The following is a 15,964-nucleotide window of genomic DNA, read 5'->3' as shown; positions in this document are numbered from 1 at the left end:
CGCGCCGGGCGCGCTCCGCCGCCGCTCCTCCTCCCCCGCCGCCGCGGCTGAGGCGGGGCGCCGCCGGCGGGGGCCTCCTTACGCCGCCTCCGTAGCGCCCCGCCCCCGCTGGCCGGCCGATGGCGTAAACCCCTTCGGGAATCCTGGCGCGCCGCTCCTCCTGCGCAACCTGCGTGCGGCTTGGCCATGCGGTTGCGCCACCTTCGTAAATCGGTATGGGAATAGCGCTCCTCCTGGAAACTTGCGTGCGGCCCGGCAATGCCGCTACGTCACCTGCGTAACTCGGCACGAGAATAGCGTAGGCGGCGGCGGGCGGCGCGTCGTGAGGGGAGATGGCGGGGCAGAGGCTCCCTCACGGCACCGCCGGGCCGAGGCCTCCGCGAACGGGCTGGGCCGGGCCAACCGGGCCCCCAGGCCGCGGGATGGAGAGGTGAGCACTGCCCCGGTGCTGGGGCCTTCAGCAGAGCTGAGTTGATGTCTGTCTGGGCATCATGCCTGCAACCTCCTATGTACGTGGTGCTGCTGCGCCATCCCCTCCCTGGCGTTCCTCCTCACGGTGCCGTTATTTCTTTGTTCCCTAACACTTTTATGGGTCTGTGTTGTATTTCCACTCTGCCCCAACAGCACAGTGCCTGCAGTCCCACAGCTCCTCCGCCCTGCCTCACACCAAAGTTTCTCTAAAGGCTCACATCCATCAACCCAGTCACTGTCTGAAGCTAATAACCAACTCGAATCTCTAATATACTTTTTGGGTTTTTTTGTGGTTAAGTTCCTGGTCTCGGCCTCTTCCATGCATTCCCCAGGGTGAGGTGGCCTCGTGGGGCCTGCCCACATCCCTGAGGCCATCTCAGGTGCTGGGAGCAGGCCTGGGAATGCCCTTTGCTGCCTGGTGCATCCATCACAGAGGTGCTTCAGTGAGCAAGAAGGGAGGTTTCCCTTTTTAATGAAAGGGAGTTTTTCTGGGCTTCTTTAGAAATCGCAGGAACTTTCACTCAGAGACTGACAAAATTTGCAAGAGTTTGACAACTGTACGCCACAGCGCGTTGGCTGAGGCAGCCGGTAATTTCCTTACTCAGTTCTGTGTTGTGAGTGATTGTCATCTCCTCAGACTTCACAAAGCAAGCAGTAAAGGAGATAGATTAATGCAAGGCTTTTTTGCTGATTTTTCTTTCTTTTTAGGATGGTATTTAGTCAGCAGCCATGTCATGGACTCATGTCTGGCCCTCATGGCTCATTGGCTGCCCATCAGGTTCCCTTTCTTCCTGGCATTGCCACAAAGAACTTCCTCATTTATTTATGCATTCTCTTTCTCTGAAATTATTCCTCAGAGCTTTGAGGGTGCCAAGATGGGCAGGCCAGGCAGGTGATGGTGGCTGGAATTGCTGGTGAAGGAGAGAGTGAGAAAAAACCCCCCTCACCTGACACCTGATGGTGACCAGGGGCACGACTGGGTTTGTGAGCCTAAAGCAATAATGTAATGATCTTTAAGAACAGAACTGTGAAGACAAACTGGAGGCCTTTCTGCCTTCCCTGTTCTTTACCATATCCTTCAAGCAGTTTCTGATCCTCAAATACCTTTGTGTCATAGCAGCCCTACACAGAGGGATCATCTTCTCCTCTCAGACCTTGTTCAGCCCACCAGAGTTGCTTGGTTAATGTGTAACCCCCCTTTTCCTTTGCTCAGGTGGTCTTTGGGTTTTGTCAGTAGCTTTTTCATTTGAACAGATTGAATCATTTCCCCTTCAGTGCTTCTCTGGCTGATGTTTGCTCTGTCTGTGTTTATGAAATCTCGCTGGTTTCACACTCCCTGGGGGAGAGGCCTGCGAGGCTCTCATGGTTACAAGCAGCCCTCCAGCCCAAGCAGGCAGAGACAACAGAGCACACACCTGCCCCAAAACCCTGCTGCAATGAGGGCTTCACCTGTGGGACCAGGGGTGTTTATAGCCTTGTCACAGAACATCACCATTAGATGTGCCCATGGGGCAGCCTCGACCCAGAGCGCTGTCACTGCTGGGGACCCCATTGTTAGTCCCAGGGTGTGGCTGTGAGCAGCAATCTGACACAGCAATAGCTTGGGGAATTCAGGCACAATTCACAATTGGGGTGATTAGTTTGTCACCTGGTGCTGATGCAGTTGTTGCCCTGAAGACTAAAGTTTGGGTTTTTTTCCTGCAGGTGCAGTTTCCACATCAATGCAGTGGATGCTGCTGAGGAGGAACCACCTCAGTTTGATTTTGTGAAGTGCTGGTGTTCAGCCTCCATGGGCAGTTCTGGCAGTGCACTGGAATAAGGCTGCAAAGGTAATTGTGTGATTCATTTTACAATCTGCCAACAAAAACAAGAGGTTTATGAAAAGACAAGTTCTCTCAGAGAACCTGTTAAAGAGCTAAACACCCATTTCTTGGTCAACATTTATTTTTTAAGTCAATGGAGATCTAGATTTGCTTCAAACAGCAAAATTAGAGGTGAAACTGTTGGCTGAGAGCTGAAGTCCAGCTCCTTATTGCTTGTCCTTGAGCCACCCCATGAATTCCAGTTAGAGGTAACAGAGGGGGACACAGGGCTGTTGGATTCATATGAGCTACCTCAGACTGAATAAAAAGTATTGATTAAATACATGTTTTAATTATGGAAATAGCAAGCTGATTGCCTCTGGGTCACTGCTGTGTGTCATTTCAAAGAGTTGAAACTGATCTCAATTAATTTTCACTGGGATACTTTTATTAACAGCATGGGAAGAGAAGGGTAAGATTTAAAAGATTTTTTTAGAATGAAAAGAGTTGAAATTTAATGTCAACAGTTTTCCTTTTTTTATTTTCCCTGGTGTTATGAAGTCCTTGTACAAGAAGTCTTTTTCTTGCCAGCTTTTTGGTGTAAGCTGCTTGAGACTTGTGGGAGTGGTAGAAGGACAGTGGTTTTAATCAGTATTCAGTTATTGGAAATGGAGCTTGTTCCCTTCAGGGGAAAAAAAAAGAGAAAAGGTGGGGAAAAAATAGAAAAGGTGGAAAACCCCCTTTTTCTGTAGGAAGCAGACAAAGGATGTGATTCTTGCTTGCTGGAAGATGAGCTATGGAGAGTTGCACAGTGGCACCTGTTTTCAGGCCACTCAGAACTGACAGAGCTGTCTGTGTGAGCTTTTGACCTCACTGAATTTGCTTTCAGACTTGAAACTTGCCTTGATTTGGAGAAATTAGGGTTTGCCAGACCCTCCTTAGGCAAGAGGGAAGGAAATGAAGGTGGGCACGGGGAGGCAACATTAGGGAGGGGTGAAAGCCAAAGCTCCTAGTTCCCAAAAGAGATCTGGAAAGCTGTTTTTCTTGCTCTGAACTCACAAACTTGAAGCAATTGTCTTTACTCCTTACTGAGTTGAGTTCCCATGTTCAAATGAGCTCATTCCCTGTGAGCTGCTTTGGCCAGTTAAACTCTAGGCCAGTGCATAACACAGGGAGGGGAGGAGCCTTCCCAAAGTATGAATTCCTTTGTTGTTGTTAGGATGTGTGTCTGCAGTGCCTGGGATGGAATCTCTGGCTGGAGGCAGTGAGCACTGGGCAGGACCCAGGGCACAATTTGGATGGCAGGTCCTTGCAGCCCTCCTAGCTCCTGTCTTTCCAACACTCCCACCATACTGTCCCTTATTTCTGCCTTCCCCAGCACCCTGGAGTCAGTTACTGAGGTTTTGTGTGTCCAGCTCAGTCACTGTGTGTCATCATACCTTGCTATCAGACTGCCTTTGCTCACAGGCCTCATTTAATCCGGGCTGGGCACTCTTTCCAGAGCCACACATCACTCCATGTTCATGGAATCAGACCTGTGACATTGCACAGAGCCAGCAGCAGAACACGTGGGGTGGGTGATTCCTACCAGTGTGGCTTCACTGGGGGAGGAGAAGAGAAAAATTGAAGGTAGGCTTTTGGATGGATCCTAATGAAGGCCTGGAAAATTCACAAAGTTTCTGCTGAGCCATGCAGATGAGCAGAGGAGCTCTAATTAAAATACACACTCGGTGTTGTTCTCAGAAACTGGGCAACATTCCCCATCTGAGCTCTGCCAGCAGATCTCAGTGCTGGACATCAGCACCCACTGCTGCTCTGCTCTGTGAGACACCCACTCAGCTTGGCCAGCACAGCTCAATCTCAATCAGAAACATCTCATGCTGTTCCAATTCTGGGCCCTTTATGAGCAGAAAATGCCATCTCTCTACCTAATTGTGCCAAATTGCTTAGTTCTGGCTGCAGTACTCATTCTCACTTGTCACCTAATGGGATACCTGGGGACTTCCATCTACACTGTCAGCAACAGAGGCAGACTCATGTGCATGGCCAGCCCCCTGCTAAGCCCCTGATTATACAGTGATGTGTTAATAACAAACACTCTTTCATGTCTTGGCAGTTGCAAACCTCTCCTCAGTAGAGCAGCACTTCAGAAGTAGAATGGCATGGGAAATATGCAAGTCCCAGTTTTAAATAATTAGTACCAGCTTCTCTGGCAACTCTGTTCCCAGAATGAGAGTTGGGAAGAGTCTGAAGCTGCCAGATGCCACTTGTGTGGATGTTATGCAGAATCTGAACCACATTGGAGAGATTTGCTGTTGCAAAAGTATTTCTGCACAGAGAATCTCTTTCCCTCCCTCCCAGGTTATGAATCTGCCTTCCTTGGAGACCTTGCCACCTCTCAATTTTTGACAGCTCAGCAGTGGGAGGCAGAACTGTTTCCATTTTGCCTGAGACACCAGGGCCAGAGCTGGCATCATCCATGTCCAAATTTATGCATTTCTTTCAATTGGAGCCAGATTGCTGGATTGTGCAGTGCTGGTTGCTCACACCTTGTGGTGACCAGCCTGGCTTCCAGAAAATCCACAGGAACTGGAGCAGGTGTGAGCCACCACCTGTGCTGGTGAACACCCCAGGCAATCAGAGGTGGTGGCAGTGACTGCTGAGCTGCTTGTTTCTGGAGCAAATGGTTCAGATCAATGAAGATGGAAAACTGAAATTTGTGGGAAGAAGGCAGGTTAGGAAATCATCCTCAGGAAGTGAGAAGCTTTGGCAGGAAGGTGTTCTGACTGCATTTCCAGTCTTGCTCCTGTGTGACTCCAGCTACAGCACTGTCAGGAGCTGAGATCTGCAAGGAAACCCGTGTTTATCTGTCAGGTGTGGCCCTGTGAACACGAGAGTGATTAGATGTGTTAGAGGCTGTAGGCACACAGTTTGTGGTAGTGGGAGTGGGGCTGTGGCCCAGCCTCACCCCAGTGGGCACAGCTGTGAGCAGCACTGGCAGCAGTGAGCCATGGAGTGCCCAGGGCACTGAGCAGCCACCAAAGGGAGCACAGGGCACACAGGGGCAGGGCATGAGCATGAGGGGTGTAAAGGGTTGGGCTGAAGAACAAAAAGATGCTTGCAGTCTTCTGAAGTGATGTTACCCTGTATGGGATGATGCCTGAAGCCCTCTGATCTGATATGGTGTTACTCTGTATGGGTTGAAGCTCCCTGAAATTGTATGACTTGTGGCTGTCTCAATTGTGATATGTGCTGCCACAAGAAGTGTGTTGTTCAGAAGAAAAGATGGGTGTATGTGAGCAGAGCAATGCTTGAAGTGTTTTTGTGTATTCTCAACTTGGCAAGGTAGAAGATGGATGACAGATGCTCATTCTTATCTCTGGGAAGGAGCTCTGAGATCCAAACTTGAATTATTCTGCAGTACCCTACATCCATCCAATTTGCATGCCCATTGGTGACTGTTCTGTGGGTTGTATCTCATTGTAAATACTTTGGATTCTGTATTATGATTGTTATAATTTATATTCACATCATTTCAGCACTAACAGCAGTGCCAGCGTCGTTGGGAGTGAATGTGCCTTGAAATGTTTGGTGCCTACTGAACCTGATCTAATTCTTGTGATACAAAGGGCATTGCTAAAACCTCATCATGTACCTCAAACTAAAACTGGTGTAGTACAACCCCACCAGCAAAATTACATGCCAAAAAGGCAACCTTTATTTCTGTTACTGATGTAAAAAACTCCCAAAAGCTGGATCCTTGAGAAGCCTTTGATTTGCAGCCTTTAAGGCTTTGGTTTGTGAAAAATGCATATTCTATGATTGGCTCTTTGCAAATATTAAAATGAATACGATATTTGTTATGTTGGAAAGTTATGCTGTATTAATATTTTTTAAGCAGTGCTGTGTTACTCTTCTTTAAGTAGTGTGGTAAATATTAAGCTATAGCATAATATTAAAACAGAAACTATGTGATGGAAGATACTTTTTGTAACTAGTTCAAGGAATGGAAAAGATAATCAAGAAATTCTTTGCATAGAGAACTGCAACAAGACACCAAGATCCCAAGAGAAGAATTATTGCCTCCTTATTGGGAAAACCTAGATTGATTTGCAAGATGGGGGGGGGGGAAGCTGAAATTAAGCAGAAACACCCTTAGTTTGAAAGGAATGTTTGAATCATGTATGAGATATATGAATATACAATAGGTTATTGCTTTTAAGGGTTAATCCATTGATAACAAAAAGTGGCAGAATGCAAAGCACCTGGGTGTCCATAATTCTTTGCTTTTTTACTGTCTTTTTTGTCCTAACTTTGATTGTCCAAATTCTGACTGTCCTAATTTTTATTACTATTTTCATTACTATTTCTATTACTGTTAAACTTCTGAAATTTTAACACAAGTGAATGGCATTTTTCACAAGTTGAAGCCCTTGCTGTGGCGAGGATTATGGAAGAAGGATTTAGACAGGCCTGGAAAGGTGAGAAGAGAGAAGCCAAGTGTTTGCTGTGCTGTAGGGTCTTTCAGCTTGCAGAGCTGTGTCTGGGAGCTTCTGAGGGCACTTTGCAAGGCACAGACTGCCTCAGATTTCCATGAGCAGGGAAGAGGGAAAAGAGAGGGCTGAGAGCCCCACAGTTTTACCAGCAAATATGTACTTGAGCTCTCAGTGTGAACACAACCTGTTTCTGTTCCTCACTTGGTGTGTGTCCTGTGCATGTCTGGAACAGACAGTCTTGGTGCCCCCTGTTGACGGAGTGACTAAATTATTCTTTGCTTAAAAAGGCAAAAAGCCCACAAGTTTCTCTCCCAATTCGGTACAAAAGACACCCCATAGGACTTTGGGGACTTCACCTCAGACCTGGGGCTGTCCGATTGGACAGAGGCCAAGGGAGCCCAAATTCACTAGAAAATCTAGTGAATTACCAAGAGGTAATTCACTAGAAAAGGAAGAGAACAAAGGAAAGAATCACTTTTGTGGGGTGTTTTAGCAGGAGCAAGAAGCTCTTGCCCCTGGCTCAGTTTTTCTCTGTAAGAGCTTTGTAATTTTGCCTTTTATTAAATCTTTTCCAGTTTCCAACACTACCTCAGTGTTGCTGATCCTGCTAATTTTATGCTGTTCGGGGTAGCTGAGCTATCTCAGCTGTGATGGGTTTCTGTGAGAGCTCCTAAGACCTGGCTGGAAGAGAACCACATCCTCTGGGTTGTGTGCATGGGGCTGTGTGTCCATGGGGACTGGTTCTGTCCCACTGGCTCAGCTCCCATTTTGCCACTGCAGTCACCCACAGCCCTGTGGGAGAATCACTCAGGGTGGGGACAGTGTGAGGTGACATCAGCTGCTCATCCTTGGGGATCCTGCCTTACAGATCATGGCACGGGGCCACCTCTGCTCCACCCTCCTGATCCCTGTCTCTTCCTTAGCATCTTCCAGGCTGTGCTGCAGCTCCAGGCACTGCAGAATGTGCAGTCAGGTGCACGGCCCTGCTCTCTCAGGGGTGGCTGATCCAGGCAGGATGTGCCTTATGCAATAGTGTAAGCTGGGCATATTTTAACATGCCAGCTGAAGCTCTGAATCAGCCTTTGCAGTGAATGTCTGTATTGGTCTTCTGAGAGGCAGTTGTTTGAGAATGTCACCATTGAGACTGCCAAACCTACTTGTGTATTTCATAGTTCATACTGTAAACTGCTCACACACCCCCCTGGGTTGTGTGTTAACAGACACAGCTCATAAATAGCAGTGCCTGGCAAAGCTGTCGGCTCTAGATCTGTCCACAGAGGTTTGGGCCATAGAATTTGCTGTGACAAAGGTGTCCCTGGTATTTTCCTTCTGTGTGAATACAGGAGGCATAGGGCATGGAGTGCTTGGTGTTAAATGAGACCAAAGGTAGTGATTGTAGCTGCACGTGGAACCACATTGTTTGAGTAGGTAAAAGAGGTCTCCAACCTCTTCCATAAAGAGACAACAATCAGAGAAATAGAAACATGGTTGAGAAAAGTGATGCACAGTCAGAACACCCAGAAAATCTTTTCTAAAATAAAGAGGGGGTAGAGGAGCAAAGGGGTGCTAGAACTGGTTGTGTGGGGAAGAGCCTGAAAAGGTTTCAAAGAAAGTGTCTTATGATCCTGAAATAACGCTGTAAGACACTGGAAAACCACAGAAATCCAGAATACAATAAGTCCTTTTATAAGTATTTGAAGTCTGTTTTTTCTTATGTGTGCCTATAGATATTGCTGAGGCTTTGTGAGCATGAAATTCCTTTTGCCTTTGTAGTTCTGTGGCATTTATAAGTCTTGTGAGAATGTCTTGCCTCTAGGCTGGGCATCACACATGACAAGGAGAAGTACTAACCAAAAGAGATCAAAGGGAAGCCCAGGTAGGTTCCCAGGGAAGTTGCTGGGTGATCAGCCAGCTCAGGCTCCAGAGACTGCCTTTTGCAAGTCTGCATGTGATTTACTGTCTCCATCCTGTGAGCTCAGCTGGGCTTTGTTAGTGCTGCAGGACTGAGTGCTTCCCTGCAGCATCCTCGGGCTGTTTGGGGTGAGGGGCATGGTGGATCTCCCTGCCTCAGAGCACAGCACATCTCGGGTAGAAAGGCTTTTGGGCACTGGTGGGGACAAGGGGCTAAAGAGAAGAGAGAAGGCACTGAAAGCCCCTCCGTGATGGATATACTGAGAAAGACTCTTCCTCCTTCATCTTCACAAAAGTGTAGAAGAATACAAACTGATGCTTCTCTACTGCTGCTGCTCTCTGGATTTCAGAAATGACTGTTGTGACATTTCCCTTCTCAGAAGTGGCCAAGACAGGATGTCACTTTATTCCTCCCCCTTTTCCTCTAGCTGAAACATCTCGCTGCAGACCTCAGTAGCGAGTGACTACTCCATCTGCTGTCTGGAGGAGGTCATTCATCTCCAAAGGAAACAACAGACTTTTCAGTGACTTCCTCCTGAGGAATCAGCTGCTGACAGAACACTCTCCTTCGCCAAACTCAGGCTTACAAGGACAGTTTTGGCTGCTTGTTAACTTCAAAAACTATACAGTATAAAAATAACCAGGAAAGAACAATCTGTTGATCTGGACCAGCTTCTTTACAAGGAAGAGTTGACTGAAAAGGAACCCTTCAACTCCAGAGCACTGCTGTACTAGAGGGTGAGCAGGGAGGGATGGCTTTCCCTTTCCCAGGTATCTCACTGTTCCAGAGGTGGGATAGTGGCCTGTGGGAGGCTGCACATGCTGTGACTGTCTTGTGGCCTACTCTGGAGGGGAGAGGTGTTACTGAGCTTGGTTTTCACTTCAAGTGGAGTGCTAAGGTGCCAAATATGGAGGTGTGTGAGGAAGCCTTTCCCAAACACAGCTTCCTTACAGGAAAAGAACTGATAATCTTAGGAGTCTGCTACAGATTTAGCACTCAGCTGGCAGCTGAAGGTGAGAAAGACTGGTCTGGGCAGCTGCACAGGGCATGGGGCCGGGAAAGGGCACAGCTATGCCCTGAGCACCTGATGAGTAGGCTTTGAGATTATCCAAGGAACTGTGCTAGCAGATGAGGAACAGGAGCCTGTGGACAGCTGGATTTGCAGCCTGCTCCTGTCTCTGTTGAGACACAGGTGCTGAGATGCTTCTCACTGCTGGGCTCTTGAGCTTTGAGCTGGGCACCTGTCCAGCTATCCATCACTGCTTGGATCTGCTCCATGGGAAACCAAATGTGATCTGAGGGTGGAGATATCGAACAGAGACCTGGCATTGGATACAAACTGAGGGAAAGTTGGGCTGAAAATAGAACTGGGCAGTGCCTTGAGTGCTTTGAGTCTGTGCTGGGGCTTCTGCCTGGGCTCATGGCCCTGTGGATCAGTTCAAGGCAGAACCAGCTGTTTGGGTGTAACTGTAGAAAAATTGATGTGGGGCAGCTCAGAACCTCAGGTGAATTAGAAGCCAGTGCAAGTATTTTCTTTTTTCCCCAGGATTTGATCACATGAGGAACAACGGAGTGAGTGCTTCTGCACTTTGTGGTACAACTGACAGATAGTGCAGGGGAGGTGAGACTGGCTTTGTTTTCAGCTGTGAAACCCAGAAAGGGATACATTCTTTGTGAATTAATTAATCTGGAGAAAAGGCAGTTTAACTATGCGACAAAAGATTCATTTCCACCCACTTCCCAGCTGGCAGCTTAGCCATGGACTGTCAGATTTCCATCAGCCTCCAACATTCTCACTGAAATAGCAATTTTTGCTTGGCAGGCCAGAGTAACAGTTGTGAGCCCTGTGCTGCTCATGGGAAACAGGTAAGGGAGGCAGGACAAGGTTCTGCCCTGCTCCAGGCAGGGCTGGTTCGTGTTGCGTGGCCCATTCAGCAGGTGCCTTGAGCAGGAGCTGAACTTGAATCCCTCTGAGCAGGAATTTAGGTTCGTTTCCTAGGCTAACAGGTCTCAGGGAGTCTTCTTCTGCCCTTATTGTGAAATGGGGGGAGTGACACCATCCTTCAACCCAAGGACAGCATTTTTCATGTGGGTTATTCAGTGTCTCATTAGCACAGCAGTAAGAGAGAAGTGGGAGTCAGTGCAGTGCCCAGACAATCTCTGACAAAGAAACAGAAACATCTCAAGACAGAAGCTGAGGAAAATCATAACCACAAAGCCATCAGTCCTAACAAGAGCTGGGGGAGTGAACCTCAGATGAAATCCTGGTTTGTAATAGCACTCAGCAGATACCTGCTGAATTCCTGAGCTTTGGACTCGGCCTGGGAAACGTGTGTGCTGCCAGTTCAGATGCTGTTGGGATGTAAAAACTCCAGCTTTCTTCCAAATATTTGCAAGCCTCGAGTCAGCCCTACCAAAGAGAACTGTTAGGGAGAATTTACATGCATGTGACACACCCACAGCAGGTCTTATCCCTCAGTGAGAGAGCTGACCGTGTCACCTGTTGCCAGTAAATGGAGTGCCAGCAGAGCAGTGGCTTTCCTGGGCATGTCACTGCTATCCACAGAGTAAAGATGTCTCTAAATAGCACAGGAATGTTTAGCATATTGTGGTCTCATGTGAAAAGTTCAAGCTGTATTTCAAGGACAGAAGGTCTTTTAAGAAGGAAGAGATCAAATCCCCAAGGAGCAGTTGGAAAATGCCACTGTGAGTGCCCCCCAAATGCCTTCAGCACATTCTGCTGAAGTGACATGCTGCAGCTTGTGTCTGTGTGAGGGGAAAAGGACACCAGGGTGCAGAGCTGGGACCCTGAGCAACCTTACACATCATAAATACCACAAGGCAATGGCAAAGTGAGATCTTTGTTCCACGGAAAACACAGAAAAAGAGGGCATCAGCCAGACTTTGGGTGCAGTTAACAGCAATCAGAGAACAAACTGTGCAAGACACATTTACAGTTGTGAATATTTGCTACTCTGTCAAGATTGAGGGCTCCTGAGAAGTCTGAGTGCCTGCAGAGGTTTAAACAAATCTGCAGCCCCTCTAAAGACTGACCTGGGAGTTGCACAATGGGAGACTCAACTGGGTGTTTCTGGGAAGGGAAAGAAGTTGGAAGGACAAAGCAAGGAGAAGGACCTGGGTATCTCAGACAAGACTGACCTGAGCCCAGTGAATCTAGATCTGTTCATCCCTCAGCTGCCTAAAAGCAGAAAATGCTTTTTAAAATTCCTTTAGTCAGTTCTGGCATTTTGATTTTCATCTGCAATGTCACCCTGGAGGCATAAACTACAAACTCCAGTCCCTGCAAGGCTGGGGCTCTGCAAGTGTCCTCACATTGCTGGGATTCACTTCTTTGCTGGAGTAACAGGTGGTGTGAGCTTGGGAGGAGCTGTGGGCAGTGCAGTGGGAGAGGTGGGTTTGGAGCCTGCCCAGGGCACAGTGAGTGAGGAGGTGCTGAGCACTGGCAGGGCTTCAGCCCTCAGGAGAGCCCTGTCAGGACAGTGTCACTGTCACCCTCCTGAAGTTAATGCCATGGTGGTGCCAGTCCGGCAGCTGGGGTGACCACAAATAGAGTGAACAGCAGGGAGCCTTTGGGGCTGCCAGAGCTGGATGAGGCACCCTGGCACAATGTTTGATCCCAGGGTGAGTGTAAATGTTCAGTGATGGAGTCAGGGCATGGGGACCTTGCCCATGTCTGCTTTGGATTTGATCTGTTCCTTACCTAGAGCACCAAAAGGGAAGTTTCCTCACTTTGGTGCCTGCACACCCTCAAGCTGATGCTCTTAATGTTACCACAGCCAGCAGTGGTGGAAGACCCAAAACAAAGCAGAGAAGTGCTAAGGAAAAACAAATCCTCTTATCACCAGCACACAAAAGACCACATGGAACTACCACCAAGAGGTCCTGCCAGTGTTCCACTGCTCTTTGTGGACAGGTTAGACCCAGCAGAATTCGTTAAGCAGGTAAATTCTTGCTTGTGTGTTTCCCTGAGACTAAAAATGCACACACTCACTGCAGGTGTAGGGCAAATGAGATTGGGGGACAGGGATATGCAGCAGGAGGAACACAGACCTGCTGCCTGCCATGGAGCATAGTCCCAGCCCTGTTACAACCCCACATAAGCCACCCTCAACAACCTTCCCAAGCCTGGAGAAAGTCCCTTTGGTGCCAAATCCACTGAGATCAGGGAAAAATCAAGGCTGGTGTTGCAAGGGTTATCTTGGCTGGGCAGATCTGTCAGGGCATGTAACGTGGTGTGAGAGAAATGACATTTATTTTTACTGTCTGAGATGGATGTGGCAGGAAGGAATATTGCAAAAACTCATTTCCCAGCAGCAGGTGCTGGTGCATGAGCCAGGGTAGGGCCTTGAGGGCACATCTGGCCAGATGCTGCTAGTGTCCACATTGGGGAGGGCAGGGCTGGGACACGTCACAGTGCTGCTGCTTCTTGCTCAGAAAGAGCCCTGGGCTTCTCGTTTGCTTTTGGACTGAATGAAATGTTCTGGTCAATTGAAATCCCATTTTATTTCATTTATTCTGCTGACTTTATTCCAGGAGCTGCAGTGTGGTGCTGAATGTCCTGTGGGTGTAGCTGGGTCTGGCTCTGACACTGGTGCCTCCTGAGGTCCCTTGCCTTGAGGAAGGGCAGGAGTGTTTCCAGTTTGAGTGTTTCCAGTTTATTTGAGTGTTTCCAGTTTTTGAGTGTTTCCAGTTTTTGAGTGTGATCAGGGAAAAATCAAGGCTGGTGTTGCAAGGGTTATCTTGGCTGGGCAGATCTGTCAGGGCATGTAACGTGGTGTGAGAGAAATGACATTTATTTTTACTGTCTGAGATGGATGTGGCAGGAAGGAATATTGCAAAAACTCATTTCCCAGCAGCAGGTGCTGGTGCATCAGCCAGGGTAGGGCCTTGAGGGCACATCTGGCCAGATGCTGCTAATGTCCACATTGGGGAGGGCAGGGCTGGGACACGTCACAGTGCTGCTGCTTCTTGCTCAGAAAGAGCCCTGGGCTTCTCGTTTGCTTTTGGACTGAATGAAATGTTCTGGTCAATTGAAATCCCATTTTATTTCATTTATTCTGCTGACTTTATTCCAGGAGCTGCAGTGTGGTGCTGAATGTCCTGTGGGTGTAGCTGGGTCTGGCTCTGACACTGGTGCCTCCTGAGGTCCCTTGCCCTGAGGAAGGGCAGGAGTGTTTCCAGTTTATTTGAGTGTTTCCAGTTTTTGAGTGTTTCCAGTTTTTGAGTGTTTTCATGGCAGCCAGGAGGCCTTTGCTTCCTGGGGGTGGTGTTCCTGGGGGGAAGGCTGCCTTCTCCAGCACATTGCTGTCCTGACAGGGTGGAAGCACTCAGCCAGGCCTGGCATCTCAGCCTCTTCTCTGTGTCTAATGAAGGAGCTGAAGCCCTTTCTGGATCTCCTGGGGATAGGACATCTCATTTTCACCCACTTGGAAAGTAAAATGGCAGTTATGGATCAGCTTTATTTATTCTGTCTATGCAATGTATCTGCATTCATGAAGGTCCTTTATTCAAATCCTTGGCTCCCAGCTCTAGGAGCAGGGAGCCCTTAACTTGCCCTTTAAAATGATAACAATCCCAAGCAAACTCCCTACAGAGACAAAATTTGTCATTGCTTTGCCTTTGGCTTTACAAATATCTTGTGTTTCTCCTCCTGATGTGCTGTGCTGATGGGTCTGGAGTGAGGTCCAGGGCAGGCTGGTCTGAGTGTGGGCACAGAGATGCCCAGAGCACAGTGCCAGGGCAGTGTGGGACAGGAGCAGTTGCTGAGAGAGGCTGTACAAAACCTCTGTGAAGGTGGTACGAGAACAGACCGGTCAGGGTTTGGCTGCTTGACACCCTGAGGTGCAGCCAGACCCCACCGTGTCCAAGAGAGGAATAATGGCTTTATTCCACACTCTTCTGGTAGATGCCAAGCTGACAAGCCCTCAGCAAAGCTTCTGTGAACCTCCTCACTTTTATCTGAAGTGCCCAGCATTGCTGGCAAGCTGTAGGTGGGCAAAGACTTCTCTCTGCTCATCAGAATCGCTCAAGGAGAACAGAAGTCGCTGCTGGTTTGGGCGGTGCCGAGGTTAGCCCTGGGTGGGCGGTACTGTCCTCCCTGTACCGAGCCGAGCCGGGCCGGGCAGGGCAAGGCAAGGCCGGGCCGGGCAGGGCAGGGCAGGGCAGGGCAGGGCCGGGCCGGGAAGGACAGCCCGGAGTGCCGCGGGTGCCGGGCCGGGCCGGGCCGGGCCGGGCAGGACAGCCCGGAGTGCCGCGGGTGCCGGGCCGGGGTGCCCCGGTGCCGCGGGAGAGGGCGCTGCGGGCCCGCGCTGCGCAGCCCGGCCTGGGCACGGGAACCTCCGAGCGCTGCCATCGCAGCCCTCGGCAGGGAAACGCTGCTGGAAACTTCACCCAGCTCGGCCCGGAGAGGGGAGGGGCAGATCCTCGCTATGCGCTTGTGAACTGTATTGTGTTTAGTGCAGGGGTCTCTCTGCCTGGAAGGGTGTTGTGATGGATTAATGCACTTTCGAGTTCACCAGAAAGGATAGTGGGGTTTCATTCATACCATCAGATATTCTTCCCCCTTCTTGTTCTGTTTTGGTTGTGCCCGCAAAATAACCAGTCCTGAAGGCTGTCGCTAGAAAGGGATGTTAGAAGTGGTCCAAATGCACATCAGAAAAGGTATGTCGTGTCACAGGCATCCGTTCTCTTCCCATTTCCATGGAAACATGGACTTCGGTGGTGTCAGGCAGAGCAGCCTGGCAGGATGGAGTGGACTCTCTCCAGGAGCAGTTGCTGGCAGCAGCACACAGAAATGTGCCTTGGTCTCTTCAGGTTTGGAAAGACCAGGTAGTTCGGTCCTTTAGAGTAACAGCACTTGATAGATCGCGTCAGAAACAACAGCTGGGACAAACATTTAACTCCCTGCTTCCCCCTTCCCACCCTACCCTTCCACATCCCAGTGCCCCGTCCGGTCCCGCAGAGAACACTGCACACCACAGGCTCCGGTTTTTAATTTCCTGGGGGGCACAAGGGGAGGAGAGCACATCTTGTGGCGGCTGACAGGCTTTTTGTTCTGCGCCAGTCCTTTTATTAACCCCCCGCTAGATCATTCGCTGTCTGCGCCGAGCTGCCCCCGCTGTGATGGTGATGAGAGTGTTTGTAGCAGCAGGGCTGCCGGGGGGGATTACGGGGATCCCGCGGACCGGAGCGAGGGGCCGGGCACCGGGACACAGATTGCTGCCGCAGCCTCGCCTCCATCTGCCCTCTCCCCGCCCCAGACA

At 49.4% G+C, this 15,964-nt stretch overlaps 1 long non-coding RNA gene across 1 annotated transcript in view; it reads left to right on the top strand.

The window, feature by feature from the left end:
• Window positions 1-24: 24 nt before the first annotated feature.
• Window positions 25-15,964, top strand: part of LOC120508831 — an 83,486-nt gene continuing 67,546 nt past the window's right edge. The window contains exons 1-2 of the long non-coding RNA XR_005629099.1: window positions 25-430; window positions 2,176-2,300. This is a non-coding gene — a long non-coding RNA (uncharacterized LOC120508831). The remainder of the gene's footprint in view (window positions 431-2,175; window positions 2,301-15,964) is intronic.

The sequence above is a fragment of the Passer montanus genome, unplaced genomic scaffold (assembly GCF_014805655.1).
Source record: "Passer montanus isolate IOZ18808 unplaced genomic scaffold, ASM1480565v1 scaffold5, whole genome shotgun sequence".
Taxonomy (NCBI): domain Eukaryota; kingdom Metazoa; phylum Chordata; class Aves; order Passeriformes; family Passeridae; genus Passer; species Passer montanus.
The sequence above is the reverse complement of the archived record's forward strand: the minus strand, read 5'-3'. Positions and strand labels throughout refer to the sequence as shown.